This window comes from Dermacentor andersoni, chromosome 1, assembly GCF_023375885.2.
Source record: "Dermacentor andersoni chromosome 1, qqDerAnde1_hic_scaffold, whole genome shotgun sequence".
Taxonomy (NCBI): Eukaryota; Metazoa; Arthropoda; class Arachnida; order Ixodida; family Ixodidae; genus Dermacentor; species Dermacentor andersoni.
This window is the reverse complement of record NC_092814.1, coordinates 200,684,083-200,706,117: the sequence shown is the minus strand read 5'-3', so window position 1 is coordinate 200,706,117 and position 22,035 is coordinate 200,684,083. Positions and strand designations below refer to the sequence as shown.

Sequence of the window (22,035 nt, the reverse complement as noted above, 5' to 3'; positions counted from 1 at the left end):
ATGTTTGATTTGGTATCGACGCATGCGCAGTGCATGCGCGTGACTCACTTGATTATGCTACTTCCTGAGGACGGCAAAATTTATTTATAAGTTAATTGAAATGAACCCTTCAACACCGACGCAGGTTGTTTGTTTTCTAGAGCTCATCTCGAGGCACAGGGTGAAGCGACGGAATGAACACACTGCCTGCTGCGAACAGCTTCCCTCCAACTTGCCGAAGTCGTAAGGAGATGTACGCTTTTAGTTCAACCTTCTAACAAGTGTGTTTGCATCGGGAGGTCACTGCTCCTTCACTGATGAGCGGAAAGCCATTACGAGCGAACGCAAGTGGCACTATCCACAGTTGTTCCCGTCCTCCGCTATATACAACGTAGCGAACAGGGTGCTGCACGAGGAAAACGAGACAGACGGCGAGATAAGCGCAGATAGCTGCGACGCCTTTGTTTACTGCGAAGTGCGAAACAGAAGCAGCTGTTCGGCGACTGCAAGAAAGTTGCGGAGGACGCGATGAAACGGCGGCTCAGCAGCCGGAAAGCGGAAGCGGGCCGGCGCACGCGGTCCGTGCAGCCTTGCCACACATGCTTGGATAAAGCGTGTCTTTTTTTTCTTCCTTTGTTTTCCTTTGTTTGTCTTTATTGTTATTTTTGGGTGCCTCTGTCCCGAACGCGCCACCTTTGTCATTGCTTTCGACTTGGGTCTGCCGACGGCATCGTATACAGAGTGAGATACTCCGTTGCCGAAGCGCATGGACACCGCATCGCCCGCGGCTATAGTTTGAAAACCTTTCTCCGGCTATCCTATACGTATATACACGCTACAAACCCTACCCGATCAACACAGATGGCGCTCAGGCCGAAATCCTGAACTCAACGGACTTTTCTTTCTTTTACACGTGTCCATACCTTCCACGCGAAGAAACGCCGCCACATGCCAGTCGTCAGCGTCTGGAGCCAGACAGTATAGAGAGTTATAGCTCACCGAGCCAACACCACTTAGATAGCACAAGGCCTTTTCACTCCGATCCATGACGTCATGTTACCTGGCCCGACTGCCACAGAATCTAATGAGGATTTTCCCGAGTAGGCAACAGTAATTTTGACGTCACCGCTTTCATCACGCCAGCCTTGTCAACGGAAATTTCTGGCCAGGTAGCGTGACGTCATGGACCGGAGTAAACAGGCCTTATAGTGGTGTTGACCGAGCCAGCGGGCCTGCGTAGACGTCACTGCGCACGCTGTACCGCGCATGCGCACTGGCGTCTACACTGGCCTGCTGGTTCCGCTGGCTCGCTGAGCTATAACTCTCTAGCAAGAGCATCGCAACCATAAAGGCGCTCGCACGCATAAACTGCTTTGGCTCGAAAGTTCACAACGTAAAGCGATGTACAGGCAAAAAAAAAAAAAAAAAAAAAAGAGATCAGGAACAGCCAAAAACAGACGTGCTTGGCTTCAGCGTTCTGTTCTTGTAGTTTTCCGGATAGCCAGCTCTTTGGAAGCAGAATTTCTCATACTTTTGAAGCTAATAAAGAACAACACGCACGCGTGCCCACACGCACACGTGCACGCACATTACACACGACTGACCGGCACACCAATGGCGGGAGTCAAAAAAGGTGCGAAGGCGGAAAACAAACCAGGAAGGTGCGCACGTACAAAAGCCTACACCCACGAACATAAAGCTATATACTTTAGCAAGAATGAAGGAAAATTCTGTATATATAAACGCGGCCGGAGAGCGGTTCCGCGTCCTTAACTTTTTTTCCCGCCGTCTTTGTTTTAGCCTCAGCTATCGCAACGACGTAATGGCCCTTAGAACAAACCTCACCGACGCGACCAATTGGCCACCCTAAGGAGCACCCACATAGCTGTGCAAGCGTGTCAGATTAGAACGATGCAAATAGAACAAAGGAATATAATAATAAACCAACACAATTCTCCCCAAACGTTGAGTGACTCCCCAAGTGTGGGGCTCCCCGAACTTAAACTTTTTTTCCTGTAAATATGACAGTAAAAGGTGTGCGAGTGGTCTGCGCGTCTCCTCGAAGCCCTTGCGACGGCCTTCAGCCGCACAACGCCAACCAGCTTTGAATGCATGATGACATCGCAAGTCATTTCATATGGTAGCAGCTATGCCTGTTAGACTGTAATGCGAGGTTAACAACTATCGCGTAGGTCCAATGCGGCGGAAGCAGTCTCATTATTAAGCGGTTTTGACAAGGCTGACGTGTCCAGCAAATGAAACTTGTTTTTAAGCGTCAAGTGCCCTTAGCGCTAATTCATGATGACATTACATGGCAGGCAAGGTGATCCTTCAAAACCCGGCAATCTCCACCCCCACCTCATTTTTCTTCTTATTTTGCGTGTATCTTGATTTCATTGCCCGACTCATTCCTTTTACCCTTCCGCTTCTTATTCGAGAGACGTACACGTCGGGGATGTAAAACTAGACATGTATGTATGTATGTATGTATGTATGTATGTATGTATGTATGTATGTATGTATGTATGTATGTATGTATGTATGTATGTATGTATGTATGTATGTATGTATGTATGTATGTTGAAAAATGTCGGTCCTCCTACCGAAACTGCTGGCTATTTAAACCAAAGATAACCGCGTAGTTGCGCTGCTTCTAATATATATATATATATATATATATATATATATATATATATATAATAAATTATGTTGTTTTACGTGCCAAAACCACTTTCTGATTATGAGGCACGCCGTAGTGGAGGACTCCGGAAATTTCGACCACCTGGGGTTCTTTAACGTGCACCTAAATCTAAGTACACGGCTGTTGTCGCATTTCGCCCCCATCGAAATGCGGCCGCCGTGGCCGCATTCGATCCCGCGACCTCGTGCTCAGCAGCCTAACACCATAGCCACTGAGCAACCACGGCTGGTGTGTGTATATATATATATATATATATGCTTGCGTTTTTTCGCACACTGAATCCAGATACTCGAAACACGCGGCAAGGTATAGTCGACCTCTACACAGGCCATGTTCGCAATCGTAACGTTCCCGCCTGCTTCAGTCGTTACTTGCCGGTGTTGTCGAGAGGTCACCGAACCTTTGCCATTGTATTAAGTATTTTTTATGCGCTTTGTTAGCCTCAAGAGCCGCTTTTGTTTGCTACACAGCCTCTTATTATTTTTTTCTTTCACCTTTTATTCCCTTTACCCCTTCCCCAGCACAGGGCAGCCAGCCGGTATACTTACACTGGCTAACCTCCCTTTCTTTCCTTCCCTTTCTTCTCTCTCTCTTTGCGCCGAACGAGATGGTTTCCAAAGACTGCATCGAAAAGTTGAGACAGCAGCGCTCGACACTAATAAGCACGCGGGCGCCTTTGGCGCTTTCGCTATACAGGGTGCTTCACGTAAATTGAACCAATGATTTTTCAAAAAAGTGGTTAGCCGCAGCCGAATGAAACCAACGGCATATGGTTTCCCGTCATGTGGCCCTCCTTAGGGTATTTTTTTTTATATTCAAGTTAATGTTTAATATTCACTTTAGGGTCAAGTGCATTTCGTTGCATTGTAAAGGGGGTTCAGAAACCACCGATCCAATTTTTTTGTGGCAACGTACATGCTGCGTGGCGAATTTTTTCGGCGTTTAAAGAAAGCCCGCGAAACCGTCGTGGTTGCTTAGTGGCTATGGTGTTGGGCTGCTAAGCACGAGGTCGCGAGGTCGAATCCCGGCCACGGCGGCCGCATTTCGATGGGGGTGAAATGTGAAAACACCCGGGTACTTGGATTTAGGTGCACGTTAAAGAACCCCAGGTGGTCGAAATTTCCCGAGTCCCCCACTACGGCGTGCCTCATAATCAGAAAGTGGGTTTGGCACGTAAAACAGCATAATTTAATAAATTTTCTTGCGCTCGTGCGTCGTATTGCAGCGCTCTTCAATCGCGGTTCGTGCGAAAGAACCGTGCGCGCGGACTATGGTGAAGTGAGCGGCCGCTAGGCATCGGCTCCACAGTGAGTCAGCATCTTTGACGGTGGCACACGGGAAGAAAGCGCCGTCGTCCATGATATGCGATGGGCTCGAATCACTGTTGAGAGCGCTGCAATACGATAGCGCACGAGCGCAGTCGCACGACTTTATTTCGTATTTCGCGGGCTTTTTTTAAACGCCGAGGCAATCACCACGCCGCATTTACGTACGTTGCCACAAAAAATTGGATCGGTCATTTCTGCATCCCCTCTACAACGTAACGAAACGCACTTGGCCCAAAAGTGAATATTAAAAAGTTAGTTAATTAAGCGGAATATAGAAAAGACTATAATGAGCGCCACGTGACGGCAAACCATATGCCGTTGGTTTCATTCAGCTGCGGCTAACCACTCTTTAAAAATCCTTGGTTCAGTTTACGCGAAACACCCTGTTTACTGTGCCGGAATATCGAACATGCGTCGAGATTTCTGCAGTTCGGGGGAACACAAGCGTTTGAGCGCCGTTTTGCTAAAACAAAAAATTCTGCCGCGGCCTTTGCGCAAGGTACTTTTGGAACACGCTGTTATTGACAGGGTCGGCAAAATTAGTTGTGTGGACGCATTGCTGCTACACATACAGCCGTCACCGCTGCTGCACGAGCGCAAAAAGCAAATGGATGGCGCTTCATACTGCTGTCTTTAAGGTAGCGATATTCTTTGTGAGAATATAGTAAATGAACTGAATGACATTACAGTAAGCTCTCGGGATACGTTGCTTAACATAATTGGTATAGATGTATTTTTGGGAAGAAATGAACATCGCTAGCGTAATTTCGCTCATAATTCCACGAGTTATTGCGTGCTGGTTCTACTTCCGCCGATGAAATGCCAATTACTTCTTGGTTATCTGGCGATTGGGCCAAAAGAGAGACAGATTGTGGCCGCGAAGGTACTTATTATTTCGTAAAGAGTAATTATACTGCTTATAAAGGCGTGACCCATTGCGCACGTGAATAGGCAGGACGTGAGCTGTTGGAAATCCGAAACGCATGTATAAACTATGATGGCTGAGAAACGGAGCGGTGGGCGCGCTCATTGCCGGAGTGTTTTAGCATACTGCTACAGCTTACCGTTGCCCTCCAGGGCGCCTGTCAGCCTTCCCGCGTGCTAAAAATAAAAATAAAAGAACAGAGAGAGAGAGAGAAAAGAAAATCTACTCTACGACTTCCTGGCAGGCGGCCAGTGCCATAATGGTGATAGCATGTGCTACAACTACGAGGAGTTATAGGCATTCCGCATTACAGTACGGCTGTACGTTAAATCTCGCTGGTTACCGTAGGAGCAAATGCAGTTCCGTGCGTTGTTACGACGTGGTGAACACTCTTTCTTTCTTTAACATAACACGTAGCCGTACAAAGATCCGCATTTTGTGAGACGAACCGATTTATCCTTTAACCCGGTGTGTGTCGTACGGTACTATATCCCGTAGCTGAAAATCTCTCAATTAGCATGAGATAGTATCCGGCCTCGCTTCCTGAAATGTACTGCCATGCCGTTAGACGCGCAACTTACCGGTGACTATATATATATATATATATATATATATATATATATATATATATATATATATATATATATATATATATATATATCGTAAAGAAAGCCCCCTTTTCTTTAGCAATTTTATAATACGACAGTCTGTTCCTACTATCTTAGTTGGCGTTCGTGACCATGCCGACTTGCGTTATCGGACGTGAGAGAAAGAAACAAAGGCGGCCGCGAAAACCAGCATTGCATCAAAAAAAAAAAAAAAAGAAAACAAGAGGAAACAAACTGTGAACATGCGTGTGGGGAGTCTTCTAAAACTAAAGCAAAGACACGCATACAACGCACCCACTTTTCTTCCAGTGATATATTTTCGAAGTTTCTCCTTCATCTATACACTCTGATTACATCAGATTGCGGCACAGCATTCCGGTTGTTTTCCACAAGTGACAGGCAAGGGAAGAGCATGCGACAAGAGAGACAAGGTGATGGGAGCTCGAACGGGGGGAGCAGCCGACGGCGCTGCCAAACTCGTCTCGGGCAAGTCGAGCGTACGCACGGCTTCGACCACCACCGGAACCACTGGTAACCATCAGCCGCTAGAGCAGAACAGCGGGTCTTGCAGAAACAAGCACAAACAAAAAAAAGTCTTGGGAACAGGTTTTCTGCCTGTGACCGCCCTTTCCCTCCTTTTTCTCCCCCTCTCCCAGTGGCATAATCGGGAGTGCCTAGCGCGCTTTCGTCCGCATTTGAAAGGAAAGCTGCCTGGCGCCTCCTCGCCCGCGCGCGTTTGCACGAATGTGTGTGTATGCCCACGGAACCCCTGGAACGGGCTCGGCTGAACAGCAGCGGCTTATCTTTAGGGCTGCGGCCGAGAGGTATCGGGCCCTGGCAGGGCATGCCGCCGATTCCGCATCAATTCGAGAGGCATAGCCGACCGTAAGCGCTTGCCACCGAGCCACGAGGACGTGTCATTCGCTAGGACACAGTTTGAGCGGCGTCGGTGTTGCTTGTCACGTAGTGGCTGGTGTAGGAAAGGGCATGACGGCGCGGCAGGAGAAGGGTGCCAATACTGTGACACAAAGTCGTACCGACGATGGCGCCATATCGAGAACATTTTCCGTAAGCGGAGGATGAATAAAGTAAGTTCCATGAGGTTCACGCACGTTGTTGCTCTAGTAGTAGTTAAGCTCACGCCAGCGCCTCTCATATATTGACTGTACATTGAGGCGTTCGCACCACGTGAGCTGGCACGTGTTGAATGAAGTTTATATCTGTGGTCATTCTTAAGGAAATGAGGCTTATTTCTGCAGCCGTCTTGGAGCACGGTGCGGACGCCGTGCCCCTGCGTCGACGGGTGATTGCCTGTAGTTGGGGCAGACTAGAGGAACTGACACAGCCGTTCGCGCCCGGTGAGCCGCCGAATCGCGGCGCTCGCCAGCTGGCGAAGCGACTTGGCGCTGCTGCCAAACTTGAGTGTGTGCGATACGGCGGTTTGAAAGCGAAAGTGGTGGGGTCAAGGAATGAACGGTGCGAAGAATCATGCGACACGCAGAGGGAGCAGCAGAAAACCAGTAGGGCGCCCTCTGACCGCGAGTACGCGAACCGCTTTTCGGCGGGGGTCGCGAGGTCTCCCCGCCGGAGCGCACTTGCGAGGGAAGAGACGGGGAGAGGGGGTGAAGCCTCCTCCTCGGCCCCTGTTGTTTGGCGGCGGCGCCCCGAAGCGCGCGCGCGGGGCACAACGCGCCCTTCTCTCTCTCGCGCCGGAGTAGGACGGGGCACGCACACACACCCCGAGCCGCCTTCCGTTCGCCAGTTGCCTTCTTTGTTGCCCCAGCTTCGTTGGCGGCCCACTGTGGACACGCGTGTGCGATAGCGTGGTGCGGCGTGCTTTGCCGCCGCGGCGGCTTGACGCGTCCCGGGACGTCCTGCCTTTGCCGTTGGAGCCACGCGGCCGCGATGGCGGACGCCGGCCAGTTCCCCGGCGGATAGCACTCTGACGCAGGTGAGTCGCGCGGTGCACATGCTGCCTGCCGGACGGCCACGTCTGGCCGTCGCCGCTGTCACTGCCGGCAACGGGAGCGCGGTCGTCGGACGTGTTTGTGCGCGCGACGTCACGGTGCTGCTTGTGCCTCGCAAAAGATCCTCACTTGTAACATGTCGTCGGTGGTGTGGGACGTGCCTCTTTGTTTCTATTTTGCGGAGAACTGACATCGGCCATCTACGCAACGTGAACGAAAGAGGCACGTTTCTCACGGGGGATGTTCGTACGCGACTCGTACTCCAGCGTCATGTCATCGGTGCGAGATATTGAACGCTCGGAGATCCTCCTGTGCGCGGCATGAGAAGGCATGAAAATGCACTGTGAACAGCCTTTGTTGCGCGCGCTAAATTGCTTTCCAGCTTTTGCACTCGGGGCCAGCACGTGAACGTGACGGAGTTGTGCAGCTTCTCATGTTTGTGTCTTCAGCGACAAGATATCGCGGTGTAGATTTGTTGTCGGGGAGGCCAAACTGACTTGTGAAGGCAGTGTTGTCGCGTACACGTAGCAGTGTTGTCTTCTTCTCGCCGGATATTATTTGCTGGCACCGACGTTATACGCACTGTGGATGCCGTTGCTTGAAGTGGCTAGTCCAGCCAACTTCTCCACAGACAGACGTCCGCGCTGCCATTTGTCGGAAGAGTGCGGATACACGCGTGAGACGATATGCAGAATGTTTTACTTCTCGAGCTAAGCCTACGAGAAAAGTAGCTTTGAACCAGCATTGTTACCGAAATGGATAGCTTGGAGTCGTTTAGTGGTCATTGATATGCTAGAAGCGTTGACATAACCAGAGGGAGGGCGGCGGGCCGACCCCCCCTCAAATGTTCTGACGAACCCCTCTTGCCTACAGAACAGAAAGTTTCAGTAGGTAGGCTTTGTAATAGCGACATGGTTGAAAGGGAAAGTTTGAGTGTGAAAGCAAGGCGAGAGCTAGTGGCGGTCCGAAGGAGGAGGTTTGTCATTGGGGCGATCCCCTGTCCCGTGCATGCACCCACCTCTACCTCATTCCGGATCGTGCTAACCATAACTGCTGAAGGGGGATCAGCGCTAAAAATTCCACACACAGATAAAGATGGGACGTGCGCGTGTATGAAACGTTCGGGCATTGTTCCCCACCAAGCCTGCCTGTCGCCGAAGAGCTTCTCATTTCTGTTACTCGACCTAATCGTCGACCACGCTGCGCAGAAGAAAAGCATTTCCGAAAGTTTTGCGACTTGCTTAGGCAACGCATAATAAGCATCCGCCCCTTTTCTTTCTTTCTTTTTCTTGTCTCTGACTTTCATTATGTTTATAAAACTTGAGAAGAACTTGCTGTTAGGCTTGTATGTGCACGCTGTTAAGAATGGAAACAGGGCAAACAACGGGACAAGAAACAAAGACCTAAAGAACGCCGATTTGCGCACGGCAAAATATATCAAGAATGGGGGTTCTGGACCAGCGAAGCTAAGAAACCGCCACTACAAACAGGTAGGGGAATGGCCTCGGAAGTCCACGCAAGAACAAATACAGGAATGTTAGGGGCCACCGCACCGTTCAAAAAACAACGTGGTGAATGTGGAAGAGTGTGACAGTGACTAACAAAAAATAATTTTAAGAAGGGGAGGTGGTAATGGATACGAGGAAGGAGGGAGGGCGGTGTGCATAAAGCATAAAATGCGTCAAGAACGAAGTCGTGGCCAGTCGCCCAGCTGAGGCTCCCCTACGCCGTCGTAACACATGCTGCGGAGAGCCCGTCCTAACTAAACGTCTCGGCAATATTCAGAATAGACTGGTGTCGAGAGACACGACACACTAAAATCACTCTAGCTGCTGGCCCCTATTTTACTCCGAACTACGGATTCCGTGATTTTCCCAAAGGCTTCTAAACAGGAAGTAGCCCTGCTTCGGACTGAGTGCGATCGAATAACAATATCCATCGCGTGATGACTAAAATACCATGAGCGCAAGTTACTTCCAAACATCACTTCAACAAGTCGGGACAGCAGCTAGGTCATCGAAAGTGGGTGGAACTTGCGTCATATGATATTGTCGAAGTTCTTGCATAAGGGTTCGTTCGTGTATTTTTAAATTTAGATTAGTATAGCATGACCACAATGCCGAAAGCGCGATTGAGTGATAGGCGACTTGCAAAATAGCGCCCGCCCTCTTCCGTACGTAGCCGTGGCCGTATCCACGCACCAGGAGGTCTGGCTGGAAAACAACGGTCATCCCCACTGTTACTTGGGTTGCAACAAGTCTGAACTGCAAACAAGACACACGATAGAGCGCTGCCTTGTTTTTTGTTTCGCCCCGTTTTTAGCGCTGTTCGTTTTTCTAAGTGATGCACCAGGTAGGTCATCGACATACACTGTATGAATGCATAAATTCCTAAACGAAATTTTAGTTTCTTTTTAAATATATTTTAAATATAGCATAAAGATAGCATAATTTGAGGCGAAGTGGCTTCACGCCTTAGACATGAAAAACTTGTCACAAGTTAAGCAAAGTGTTGTTTCGGAAACACACACACACATATATATATATATATATATATATATATATATATATATATATAGAGAGAGAGAGAGAGAGAGATGGAGGGGCAGAAGTGGTAAGTTGTTGGCGGAGAACCATCCCTCCGGAATAAATTTCTGGCTATGCCACTGGCTAGGAGAACACTTCTACACCATTCATTATGTGCTACAATTTACCCACACAATTCGTATGTGCTGATTCAGTGCTTTTCATCAAAGGAGCTAATCATAGTGCTACATCAAGAATCACCGTGACGCGATTTAGTGGGAAAATGAAAGCTCGATTAAGACATATATCCACAGCACGGAGGAAAGAAACTCAGGAGAGGCCCTGACGTCACTCTTCGTGAAGCTAAAGTGAAGCCGGACGTTGGCGTTGCTCACCCTATCGGGCCAGCTCTCGTCTCTTGTTTACATTTCTCACGAAACCGCGCTGCGCGCAACCGTACTGCTAGGAACCGCGCGCTCCGCAGCAATGCTAAACAGTCGTTAGCACGTTAGCATGATTCCGCCGAAGAGGGCAAAATTTCCCGCGGATATTCCTTCGTCCGTTGCCGTGGCGTGGTACATTGCGTACAGCGTTGCATGCGCGTTCATTTCACGAACTTTAGTTCCTCCTGTCCCACCTGGCCACAGCAACATCCGGTAGAGCTCGGTCCAGATAACGCAGCGCAACAAAACACGGAGACCAATGCAAACCTGCCCGCACGGCGCCTTTGCCACGGTGCAACACGTGTGATCGCACAGAACAATAACAAAGCCGCCATTGTGGCCCGAAAGGCGTGGCCGCTACAGCAAAGAAATAAAAAACAAAAAAGGGAGAACCTAATACGTCATTTCCTCCACACTTTTCTGCTAGCGCGCGGAGGGGGTAGGGCCTCTCCTCAGTTTCCTTCCTCCGTGATCCACAGTGATGTGATCGAGCCTGACGCCGTCAGTTTTTTTCTTTGTAACCAACTGTCGGTAACGCCCCATGGTAGCTAATAGTAGAGTGTACCGATGTTACTGCTCACAACATCAAGGTATGCGGGATACCCTTCACTGGAGTACGTATACCGCAGGCATTTCCCTAATATCGCCTTCGATTTACACGAGACAATTGCTGACAAAGCACTTTCCTCGAGCTCAATGCAGTAATTGCATACTTATGGACTGCTGGCACTATTTCGCCATTGTTATTATTTGCGTACATGTGTGTCTGCTTTCATTGAGCGTCAACGCTAACGGACGCAGAGCCTGACCTTAGTCTTGCCAAACCGTTCTTGCAACCTCACCTTCTCCGCACTTCATTTAGCTGGCCGACCTGTGAAGCTGGGCAGGAAGTAAAAAAATAAAAAAACTATCCTCCATTGCAAAACGTCAAGGGAACGCCGCTTGGTCCGCGCAAGTCACTTTCAGCATTCCAAGTTTTATGTTCGCACTGCAGCTGACAAACTCGGAATGCCATTTTTTTTTATTTTAACGAAAGCGTGAGGAAGGGCGCAGCTCTTCGGCAAGACGCAGTAGGCGCAAACCAGATTCTGGAGGACAGGCGAAGGACGCATGTGCTTGCTTAGACTTACTTCAGCGCAAACAAAAGGTTCGCGCGACGTCGCATACCCACCAGCGTCCATGAAGCTTCTGGGAAATAAGTCTGTACGGGATTATGAAAAAGAAGAAAATGCGGTACAGTGAAGCACATTGCCTGCGGCAGCTCGCTCTAACATAGGCGTTGCCCGCGGAATAAATAATTAAAATATATTTCTTCGAGGAGCCAGTTGATGATGCATGGCTTCGTGTCAGTGAACGATGTGAAAAAAAAAAAAACTGGAACTGAGTGGCCCTCCAAAGCCCTCTTTGAATTGACGTCCACCCCTCAACTTTCTGCTTTACCCTTCAGAACACAATTTGGCATATAATGTGGTCTACACGCTTCTGGAGACCTGCAGGTGCTAAGAGAAGCAAGTGAGAGGGGGTTTGAAGCTGTCTGCTTAGAGCAGGAGGCGACTCTTTCTGGTAGCCAGGCATGGGCATGCAGAACCCATTCGGTGATTAGTATTTTGAGGAAAAGGAAATCGCGATTCTATCTTTGCGGCCGATTAGCACCTTTGTGCTCGCGCTTTTTCCCTGATTTTTGAGCGCTTAACGTTCTAGGTAAAAGTGGACTGTGGGTGTAGAGTCAAGTCTTGGAGCAGGGCTGTTCAAGGAAATTTGCGAATCGCCCATTTGTAGTTGCGTGTACCTGTGCCCACTTCTCTCTGTGCAGGACAAGTCTATATACAGGGTGTTTCAGTGAACACTTTTCGAAAATGTTTAAAGGTTGCCTGTGGCAGATAGCTCAATTCTAGTTTATGAGCCCGTCTACTCGAAGCGGCGGGCACTACTTGCAGAAAAAAAAGAAATGCAAAATCGGCTATTTAACAAGAATTCACTAATTAACTTTCTAGCTAATTATCTTATGACCCATATTGCAATTTACAAATTCTAGCAGTGGACTGCGCAAGGCGGATCCACTTGGAACAAATTCTAGATCAGGACGACACCAGTTTCGAGATATAAATTCCCGAACTTTGCGGAGAAATGCATTGGCGTTCCAGTTACTTGTGTGCTTCAGGGCATTAAACGATGTTTCGTTAACAAATTAACTGGAACGCTAATGCGTTTCTCCGCAAAGTAAGGGAATTTATATCTCTACACTGGTGTCATCTTGAAAATTCGTTCCAAGTGGATCCGCCTTGCGAAACTCCACGGCTATAATTTGTAAATTGCAATATGGACCACAGTGTAATTAGTTAAAAACTTAATTAGTGAATTTTGTATTAGTTAGTCGATTTTCCATGTCAATATATTGTGCAAGTATTGTCCGCCGCTTCGAGTAGAGCAGCTCATGAACTAGAATTGTGATATATGCCGCAGGCAACTTTTAAAGATTTTGAAAGTGTTCGCTGAAATACCCTGTGAACTACCATTAATTCTAGCATGGCGTTACACTCAATTTCGCCAGCATGAATTCGGCTAGGGAGGTTTATTGCGCTGCGCTCTAACTTTCACGCTCGTGTCTGCGCACTGGTGGAGAACTGGTTATCTCCAAAAGAAGCGAACGTATGTTACGACCTTATGACAAGCGTTATGAGCGACGTCAATCTCAAATGGAACACAAAGAAAATCAAATCTGAAACGTTGTGAGCTGCGCCTTGAAATACGTACCTTTTGCGCCGATGGGCTCGACGTTGATGTCGATTCGGCTTTTTCCCTTTAGACCAGGTCGTCATGCGTGGCGTATATTAATAACCGATGATGTTTGCAGTGGGACTTGGCTTTCAGTAACGGGCGAGCGCAAAAAAATATGTCCCACTCGCAGTCCTGTCTTTCTTCTTTTTTTTTTTTCCGAGCGCGTGGCCGATAGCGCCCCCTGGCGCACGCCTCTGGCGTCACGGTGCAGTCCTCCTCTATACCTTGACGTCTGGCGGCAGGTGTTTCTCCCGAGACTGCAGCGAGAAAGCCAGGTCAGCCGACTTGGCAGGCGAGGGCCAGCGCCGCCGGGGTGCACTGCCAAAACGCTGCATTTAGACGACCATTTTTACACACGCCAAGGTCGTTCCTAAACCGACGCTGCGCCGACGCTCATCTCGTCGGCGTTTTCTTCCCTCCGCTCTCTGTCTGCTGGGCAAGAAAGTAAAAAAGAAAGAAGTGGGGGTGAGCATGGACACAATGCTCAATGTATTACCGTTGGCCGGTTCTACAAATCGCCGCACGTTCAGTGTCCTCTCGACGCTCACTATACATTGGCACTCATCTCACAGCGGCCATCTTGCTTTCTTCTCAAATATAATTGCGCTACATTCTAAAAAAAGAAAAACAAATGTTTTCGTTTGCTACAGCGTTGTTTGCTGCACCCCCGCCGAAGTACGTGCACGGCAGCCACCACTGTTCAAGAGTATGCGCGGCCCGCAAAACCAGGCAGAAATATCCGCGCGCACGTTGCGCGATAGTGCCTGATAGCGCGTCCTGTTTTCTGCCGCGGTGGCACGACTTCCATCCCCGGTGGCAGGTGTTGGCGAAGATGAAGCTAAGGTTGCGGCGTAAGGAAAAACATGGACCGAGCAAACCCACTTTAGAGCTTTCAATTTTTGTCGCAGTAACAGAAGTGTGTATACACAGACGCGTTCTTTCAGATGGTATACGCTGTGTTGCTGCAGGAAGACTTTCTCGCTTCAAAAGACGCGTTCGCCAGTGCTGCCTTCCCTCTCTCGCCATCATAGCCATACGCTTTTTTTTTTTCGACGCTACAGCCGTGGCTTTTAACAGAGCCACAGGTACACCAGCGCGCGGCTTCCATGTCTCGTTCAGGGAGCAACTGGCTTTGGCTCTCACTCGCTTCGCCTCCGCGGCAACAATTTCTACGGCCAGCCAACCGTTCGCGTTTCACGGCTGTCCGAGAGTTTGTCTTCTAGCATAGCCCAACCACTCGGCACATTCGTGAATGCGGGAAACGGAGGAAAGAGAGCCATTAACACAACATGTGCTTTCGGTCGCAATAGTCAGTCGAGAAAGTCCCGTCTGATCTACGCTGCCATAGCGTGCCACGCATTGAATGTGATTTCGGCTGGCGCAACAGCACACGCCAAGACGATCGCACTCCATTCACAGCGTGGCTCGCTGCGCCAAAATGTGCGTTGAGCAACGTTGATAACGTCGCTGTAGCACGCGGCCATACAGCCAAGCCGGATCCAGTCCTGCCGAGTGGCTGGCTCGGCGTCATAAAGACGCAACGAAACATTACCTGCCGTTCATTACTTTATTTAGTCGCTCTGGGAGAACTTGCGAGGAAAAAGAACTAAACGCCACGAGGGCGTCTCTGTAACGACGCGAGTGGCATGTCCGCCTCTGCGGCCGAACTTGATTCTGAGAAACGCTCCGCCTGCCTCCCTCCCGCTCCTCGGAAACCTGGCGTGCAGCATTCTTCTGCACGTGGATGCAGACTGGAACGCTGGTGCGGCTGGCCAAGCAAAAGAGCAAGAGTGTCGATTTGGAGTGTGAAAATGCTGTATCGTTTGTATGCCTCGGCGAAGCCAGTTCTCCCTCACTGGGCCGTTTTCTCCCTTTCCGGCTGCGGTTGGCTACTCCCGAGACGTACAGCAACGGGGGCGTTGGTTATTTACTTTTTTTTTTGTCTTGCTGCTATTCGTTTATTTGGTTTTCCCCCGCGATTGGCATTCTCCTTTTGTTGTAGAGTTTCGTTTGTGGCGTGTATGTTTCAAAGGGGGCCCACCTCTGTGTGTGTGTCGTTATTTAGATATGCCCAAACTACTCTAAAAACGAAAACAACTTATTGGCGTCCGTCTGCTATCGTTTGACAGTTCCTTATTTCGTAGCTACACAGACGAAGCGCTGCCTCGAGCAACTTCACGTTCTCGGGAACGTGCATGGATCCCGTGGCATTCGTTCAGCCGACTTTGGGCCTTTTGATCGTGACAATGTATACGACGTGACTAGCCACAGAACTACGTTTAGCTTGCTTCAGCCGTTCTCCGCAGTTGTGATACAATTTATTTATTTATGACATTGCGGATACGTTTGTGTCTCTAAGCGGCTTTACTCTTCGCCAATAAGTGACACAATGAGTTACTGGAAGGATTGCTGGCTACACGGGTGCGGTGCAATATCAGGCTCGATTTTAACTTTAAAAGCAGCGCATAGCTGTTTGGAATGAAAGCGCTGAAGCGGTACTCGATGATAAGGCACAACAAGGGCACAGTGTGTCCTCCAGTCCCGTGTTTCCGCTGTTTTTACCAAGGGCATTCCCGCAAAGAATTATCCCGACCTTCAAGCCGTTGTCGGGGAAAGCCTGTGCTCCACACTGAAACATCTAAGTCTCGCAATTTGAAATTGACAGGATGCCTTCAGCCTTCAACTCTTGTCTTTGCTTAAAGGCGCGTTTCTCAACTGATGGTGATAATGTACATATAGTGAGCGCCACCTGGTGTTTTTAACCAAGAACACAGACTGATATTTCTGCAACTAAGTTCACAAAGCTTTCTGATCGTAAGAGCGCTTTTCCACTGTCTAGCCGTGTTCGCCAATACTATGTACGAACAATTCCAGCGCGAGAGCTTTTTGTAAATACGCTCCCATCTCTCCCTCCGGCTGACGTACGTATTCTCTAACGGCCGCGACCCCCGCAGTCTGACATGGCGGTCAGCCCACCTCCCTTCGAGAATGCGCGGGGAAGCGGTCAGCGGCGCGTCCTTCCTTCCCGGGGCGCGCGCTAACCCGATCAGCGCACGCCTCGGGGCACCGCTGATTGCCGCGTGCGCGCGCTGGCGACGTGCCTTGCATGGGAGACGCGTCCATATAGCCCGCCGCTGAGTCACGCTGCCTGCCCCACCGAGGGCAGAAAGCTGCGCGAGTAGACGAGCTCACGCCACGGTGCCGCGCTAATGTGGACGCTGGCGACCCGCGTCCGTTATGACGTCGCTATTTGAAGCTGCGACCATCGAAGCCCCCGTAGGGTAAACCTCCTCGTGGTGCGGCTCCTACGGAGTTGTGCATTTTATTCAAGCGCCTACAAGCATTACCGCCTCAGGCATAGTGAGGACACCGGCTGTCAGGGGCCGCTCGTACGTGCAGCCACGGATCAGTAGGTGCCAGATAAAGACGTGCTTCTTTAAAACCACATCAAATGGACGTCAGCGTAGAGCTGTGCGTGTAGGCATGTGTGCCTGCGAGTGCGCGAATCGAGCCTCGATAGCCAGCCTATTGACCGCAGCTTTGACGCCCGAGTTTTGTATATAGCGTGCGGTGTGAGAAAGTAGTCGCCGTAATCTCGATGGCGCTGCCTGAAGACAGCGTGCGCGCGAGCGAAGCAACGTACTTTACGTCACAGGGGGTATCTCGCGCGTTCTTTCGGCTCGCACAATCGAAGGGTCCCGTCACCTCTCGGACGCGACCGGCTCCCGCGGTCAGTGGCGCCGCCGCCATCTGCGTGCCGCTGACACGCATATCCGCGCTGCATGGCGTGCGCCGCCGCCGGAGCAGTCGAGTTCACGGACGGACGCGGCCCGGTCATCACGAAGCGGCGCCGGCGCAACCATTGGGCCGTTCGTGACCGAGCAGACCTTCAGCGGCCAGACACGCCGCATAGCAGCGTGCATCCGCCTTCGCTCGCAGACCCATTACGAGAGGGGCCTGCACGGCGCGCCGCCGCCATCTTTGTTCGCTCGCCTGTCTTTCTTTGTCTCGGGCCCCGGTGGTAATCGAATCAAAGCTTCTCACCGGGTGTATACGAGCTGGCCACCCCGTTGGCCGCTCGGCAGGCTTGGCTGGGCTTCTGCCAGGTCTGCTTTAGACAGCCCGGCAACTACCACACCGCCGGACGCCAGCGGAAGACAAACGTTTTTCGTCTCGTTCTGGTCACAGGGCGACTACCGTGCCGTGACCAAAAAAAAAACACGGACTTTTCCGAGGAAGTGTAGGACCGTGAGCACGGTCGCTTGCTGAATAGCAGCTACTGCTGCTTTCAGATGATGTTTCAAAGTTGCAGTTCGTACGCTTTCGGGTGGTGGGCAGAACACGGCCACCGCTCGTGGTCTGCGAGGCACTGTGATGCGGAACTTGTTTGTCGTGAACACGGCCACCACTTCTTTGGCTGATCGCAAACTCCTTCGTGTGGGCCAGCGTTGCGGTGACGGACGGTTACGTTACATTGACGTAATTGACATTGGGCACGTTACATTGACGTAGTTTCGAGCGCAGTGCAAACCATTCGCGAGGGTCCTTTGGAGAAGAACAATTGGACGAGAAACAGATCGGCCTGGGCGCAGTGAAATAACCAGTGGCTTCAACTTTACCTGCAAGTGCTGATGCCTACAGTAGCCTGCCGCTTCTATTCCCGCGTGCGTGCTGCATCCGGCGATGGCCAACGGCGCTCAGCGCGCGCCGCTCTCTCTCTTGGTTCGGCAGCGTGACTCACCTCGTGGCTGATGCGCGCACGCGTGGCATATTCAGGCTCCACCCCGTTGGGCTCCCGCCCCACAGTCTGGAGCGTGGTATAGCTGTCTGACGCGGTGAAAAATGACGCGTAATTCCAAATTCTGTTGCCCGCATCTTGTGCCCTCCCCCCCCGCTTGCCTTGGCATCCCGACCATCGTTTTTGCTTCTTTGCTCGCTCACCGTTTTCGTCGGTTGCATTTTGGGAGCGACTGGGTTATACCGTGTACTTTGCCGCGACGCCTCTTCCCCGTTCAACTCCACTACCCCCGGGCGTCGCAGCGTGTGCGCTCGAGACCGTGTAGCTAACGGCGTCTTGCGATCGACGGTGTCACCGTAGGCCTTCGAGTAGCAGCAGCACGCCCCTTTAGCGTAGCCCCACGTCGGTTGTGCAGCGCCAAAATGTCAGACCGTTGTAGTTGGTTGCCGCGTGAGTTTGACAGTCCCCAGGAGCGACCGAAAAGCGCTGCGAAAGTTGGTGATGGAACCGAGCGACAGCCGAATCACCGTTTTTAAGAATAAGTGCGAACCTCTCTCCTCACGCGAAACATTGAGGTTTGTTTTGGGCTTTCTTTCTTTCTTTTTCTCATCACCAACTGCCACGTTTTTCTCTCGTACAGCCGTGTTTCTGAAACAGCGGTATCATACATCATTTTCGTATTTGTTACTGTCAGAGCAACGCATAGTTCCTTCACTCCCCCCCCGCCCATTTCCTTCTGCGTGCTTGTAGACACCGTCCAAACGTTTTCGAATGGAACCCATTTGCCACGGATGTGATCCATTCTCCGCGTGTCGTGGTCGCCTGATCTCTTGAGGTCCATTGCTTGACCTTTACCCCGTGTTTCGGATGCCCAGACAGCTGTCGAGCTTTAGTGGCACTAGAAAAGCAACAAGGAACTTCGATGCGCTTGCTGGATGTTGTCGTCATGTGTCTCTGCGTTGACAGGGGGCGCAATTAATAGGTGGATGGTCAAGGTCCTCGCGTGTTTGTGAGTGAAGTGCCAAATTTTAAGCAAATTGTGCACACTACAACTTGCCATTTACATTGTGTAATAACATTTATGTCAGAATTTGTGGGATATGATGTAGTACACGAATGGAACTTTCTACTGTTCTTTTCAGAGCGCTCTGAAAATTAGCGCTGTATTCTTACTAGTGGCTAAATGTGAAGCTTACGGCATAGGCTGCGGCATCCTTCCTAATTCCCTTTGTTGCGCCAGATGAAGCGCCGGTGCTTGACCGTTACGTTGGCGTGCTGAGGCTACGTTATCAGGCAATAACCGAAGCAAACATCCGACCGCAACTCCGGTCTCCGTGTCTGGTACGGACATAGTGCCCGCTGCCCCTGCTTGCAGCTGACCCCCTAGACGGCGATGGGTGCTCTGAAATCCATCTTCACAGACCGCACCGAGACGGCCTTCTCGGCTAACCGCAGTCATCCCATGTTGCCCCGACCGATCTGTCATTCCGTTGCGTTGGTCAGTGCATTCGCGCAACAGCGGCCACGCTGCAGATACTGGTATGCGTTCGCCAACGTGAGAATGGACTTCGTCGGCCGTTAGTGTTGTCACCAAATAATGAAATAATCGCGCGGGACTGCTCGGTGATTGCGTCGCTTTCACTGCGCCTGCCGTACGTATACGCTCTGTGTCGTCCAGTGTGCGTCGATGAGGCGCAGCGTAATCGCGCTGTTCTGCTTCACTTGCACTCTCGGAAAAAAGCGGCCCGGCTTTTCCCAGAACATTTTGTGCACTGCGATGGACGCTCCGCGTGCTCTGACCGAGAGGTGCGAAAGCTCATTTGTCTTGTCCCACGGTGTGGCGCGAAGAAAGCGAGCGCGCAACTCTTCTTCAGGTGCGAGGAGACGACGCGATGCTTGTTCCCTCTCGCCGGGTGACCTTGCCCGCGGCGGGAGGTCTGTGACATTCCTCGCATCATTGTGGCCGCCGCCCGCAGCTGCAAGGCCGGGCCCACGTGAAGCCCATCGGGAGGAAAGAGAGGAGGGGGGAGTGCGGCGCCGGTCCTGCCCCCTCCCCCTCCCCCCAAAAGCTTGCGCGTCCTCCCGGCAGCCTAGAATGACCCGTTGCCACGGTTACCACCAAGAGCGAGGCAGCAGCGTGGCCCGTTTCCCGTTCTCTGCTCGACTTGCGTTGCGCCCTGCGGCGAGGGCGCGCCCTCTTGGAGGAACAGCGGTCTCGAATGTGTCCCCGCTGTTGCGATGAGGACGTCCTGTGGCCCTTCTTTGCCCCTTCCTGCTGCTGCTGTGCGGCTCGAAGTCGGCCGGATGCCGATGCCCACGGCCGCTGCCTTTTGTGCGCATCGCCTGAGGGCCCCCTTTCGCGAACCCGACATTGGATTCCAGAGGTGCACTCGTCGTCTTCGCAAGACGAGGACGCTGCACGGACACTGTGGCCTCCGCAGGATGCCCCCAACTTTCCATGAAATCACTTCTGCAGCTTGCATATAGTCCGCGCGCATAACAATTAAAGAAAAGAAAGTGAATGAAGCTGCACTTATCTGCCCCCATGCGCCCTGAAGAAATGCAATTGTGCTCACTTTGTTGTAAGTCAGGAGCTGCATTATGTACGTTTTATCTTCAAGAAGAGTCCGATGATTGATCACTGAATCAAGAAAGAGAGGTCAGCATCGAAAGCGGTGTCGAGGCGGCCATTGAGGAACGTCTCGTAGCTGAGGAAGGAAGGAAACGATAGCGCTTAGTGGTAAAAAAATAAATCAAGAGAAAGTAGTCTGGCATATAAGTGGGATACACGTTTACAGATTGCTAACGTTAGAGGAACGTTCACCAGCGGTCGTTACAAGTACCATCGTTGCGCACGAGACAGTATACTAGTGCCGATGTTCCAGCACAATGTCTATATTATGCGCGTGTGAGCACCGTACTCCGATTATGTTCGGTGTCGCCTTAGCTAGGGGCATAGTTCAGCAGTGTAAACGAAACAAAGGCCCCACACAGACGCCCGAGGGAAATTCTGTTCCAGTTTATTGTGCGAGCTCGATGCCCGCAGCAAACTATACATACGATAGATGGGATTCGATACGTATCTCTGGAATCATGGCGACCTCGCGTTCAGTATTCGCGATAGACAATCGTTCTGTGCCAATGACGTCCTCGTTTCAGAATACGAAACATTGCCGGCAGCTTTTTATTTATTTGTTATTTTGTTTGTGACGAACATCTTTCCGCATACGCGCCGCCGCTGTTTTTTTTTAAGTCCGCGCATTAATACGAAGGAGGTGGTTTCGGCGTAAACAACGTCTTTAAACAAGGTGCACAAGCGATGTAACGGCTGCGAGGAAAACAAAGCAAGCGCACTTTCTTCAAGATAAACAGCCTAGAGGAACGAGACAGCATGTGCCGAAGAAAGAAAGAAAAAAAATTTCGAGAGATAAACAACTGAAAAAACCTGCACACAGGTAAAATCTACTGGAAAGCGACGCCAAAACGGCGGTAAACTCCGCTGTACCGCGGCGAAGGTTATTTTTCTTTCTCCGGTTTATTTAGTCTGTCTCTCACTGGGTGTTGCTCCGCCTCGCCACCTGCACATGCTGGAGGTTGGCCGCGGTGCCTGGGCTATCTGTGGCAGGTCGAGACAGTTGACGCGCTCGCGATGGTCGTAAGTCGTGAATGAGCGACGACGTCAGCTTTCGCGCGAGGGCCCGCCCGTTGGCCCTGCCGATACCCCGCCTGAATGATGGCCAGCGCGGAGGTTGTCCACCTCCGCGGAGAGTTTGGTTGCGCTGTGCGCGAGCAAGTTCCGACTCATGGACGTTCGGAACGTGAAATGTAGCTAAAGGCGGATGCCCCGACGTGTTAGCCCGCTGTGTCCACCCGCGACTTCTTGGTTGGTCTGGTTGACTTGTTAGAACGACTTTTGAGTCACGTACGTGTCTCAAAATTTACAGGAAAATAAAAACAATGCTGAGTTTGTTTTACAATGCTTCTTCTTCAGGGCCCTTGCCCTGAAGAAGACCAATCTTTGACCACTTGCCGTTAAGTGGCAC

At 50.9% G+C, this 22,035-nt stretch overlaps 1 protein-coding gene across 2 annotated transcripts in view; it reads left to right on the top strand.

Moving 5' to 3' along the window:
* Tet (Ten-Eleven Translocation (TET) family protein) overlaps positions 1 to 22,035 on the top strand; it is a 223,234-nt gene that overhangs the window by 52,243 nt on the left and 148,956 nt on the right. Inside the window, exon 1 of one of the 2 annotated variants that reach the window (XM_050194804.3) lies at positions 7,250 to 7,492. The exons of the other annotated variant lie outside the window; for it this stretch is intronic. The gene's annotated coding sequence lies outside the window, so the exon portion shown is untranslated. Of the gene's footprint in view, positions 1 to 7,249; positions 7,493 to 22,035 lie in introns of those variants that run through there. 2 annotated transcript variants of the gene reach the window in all.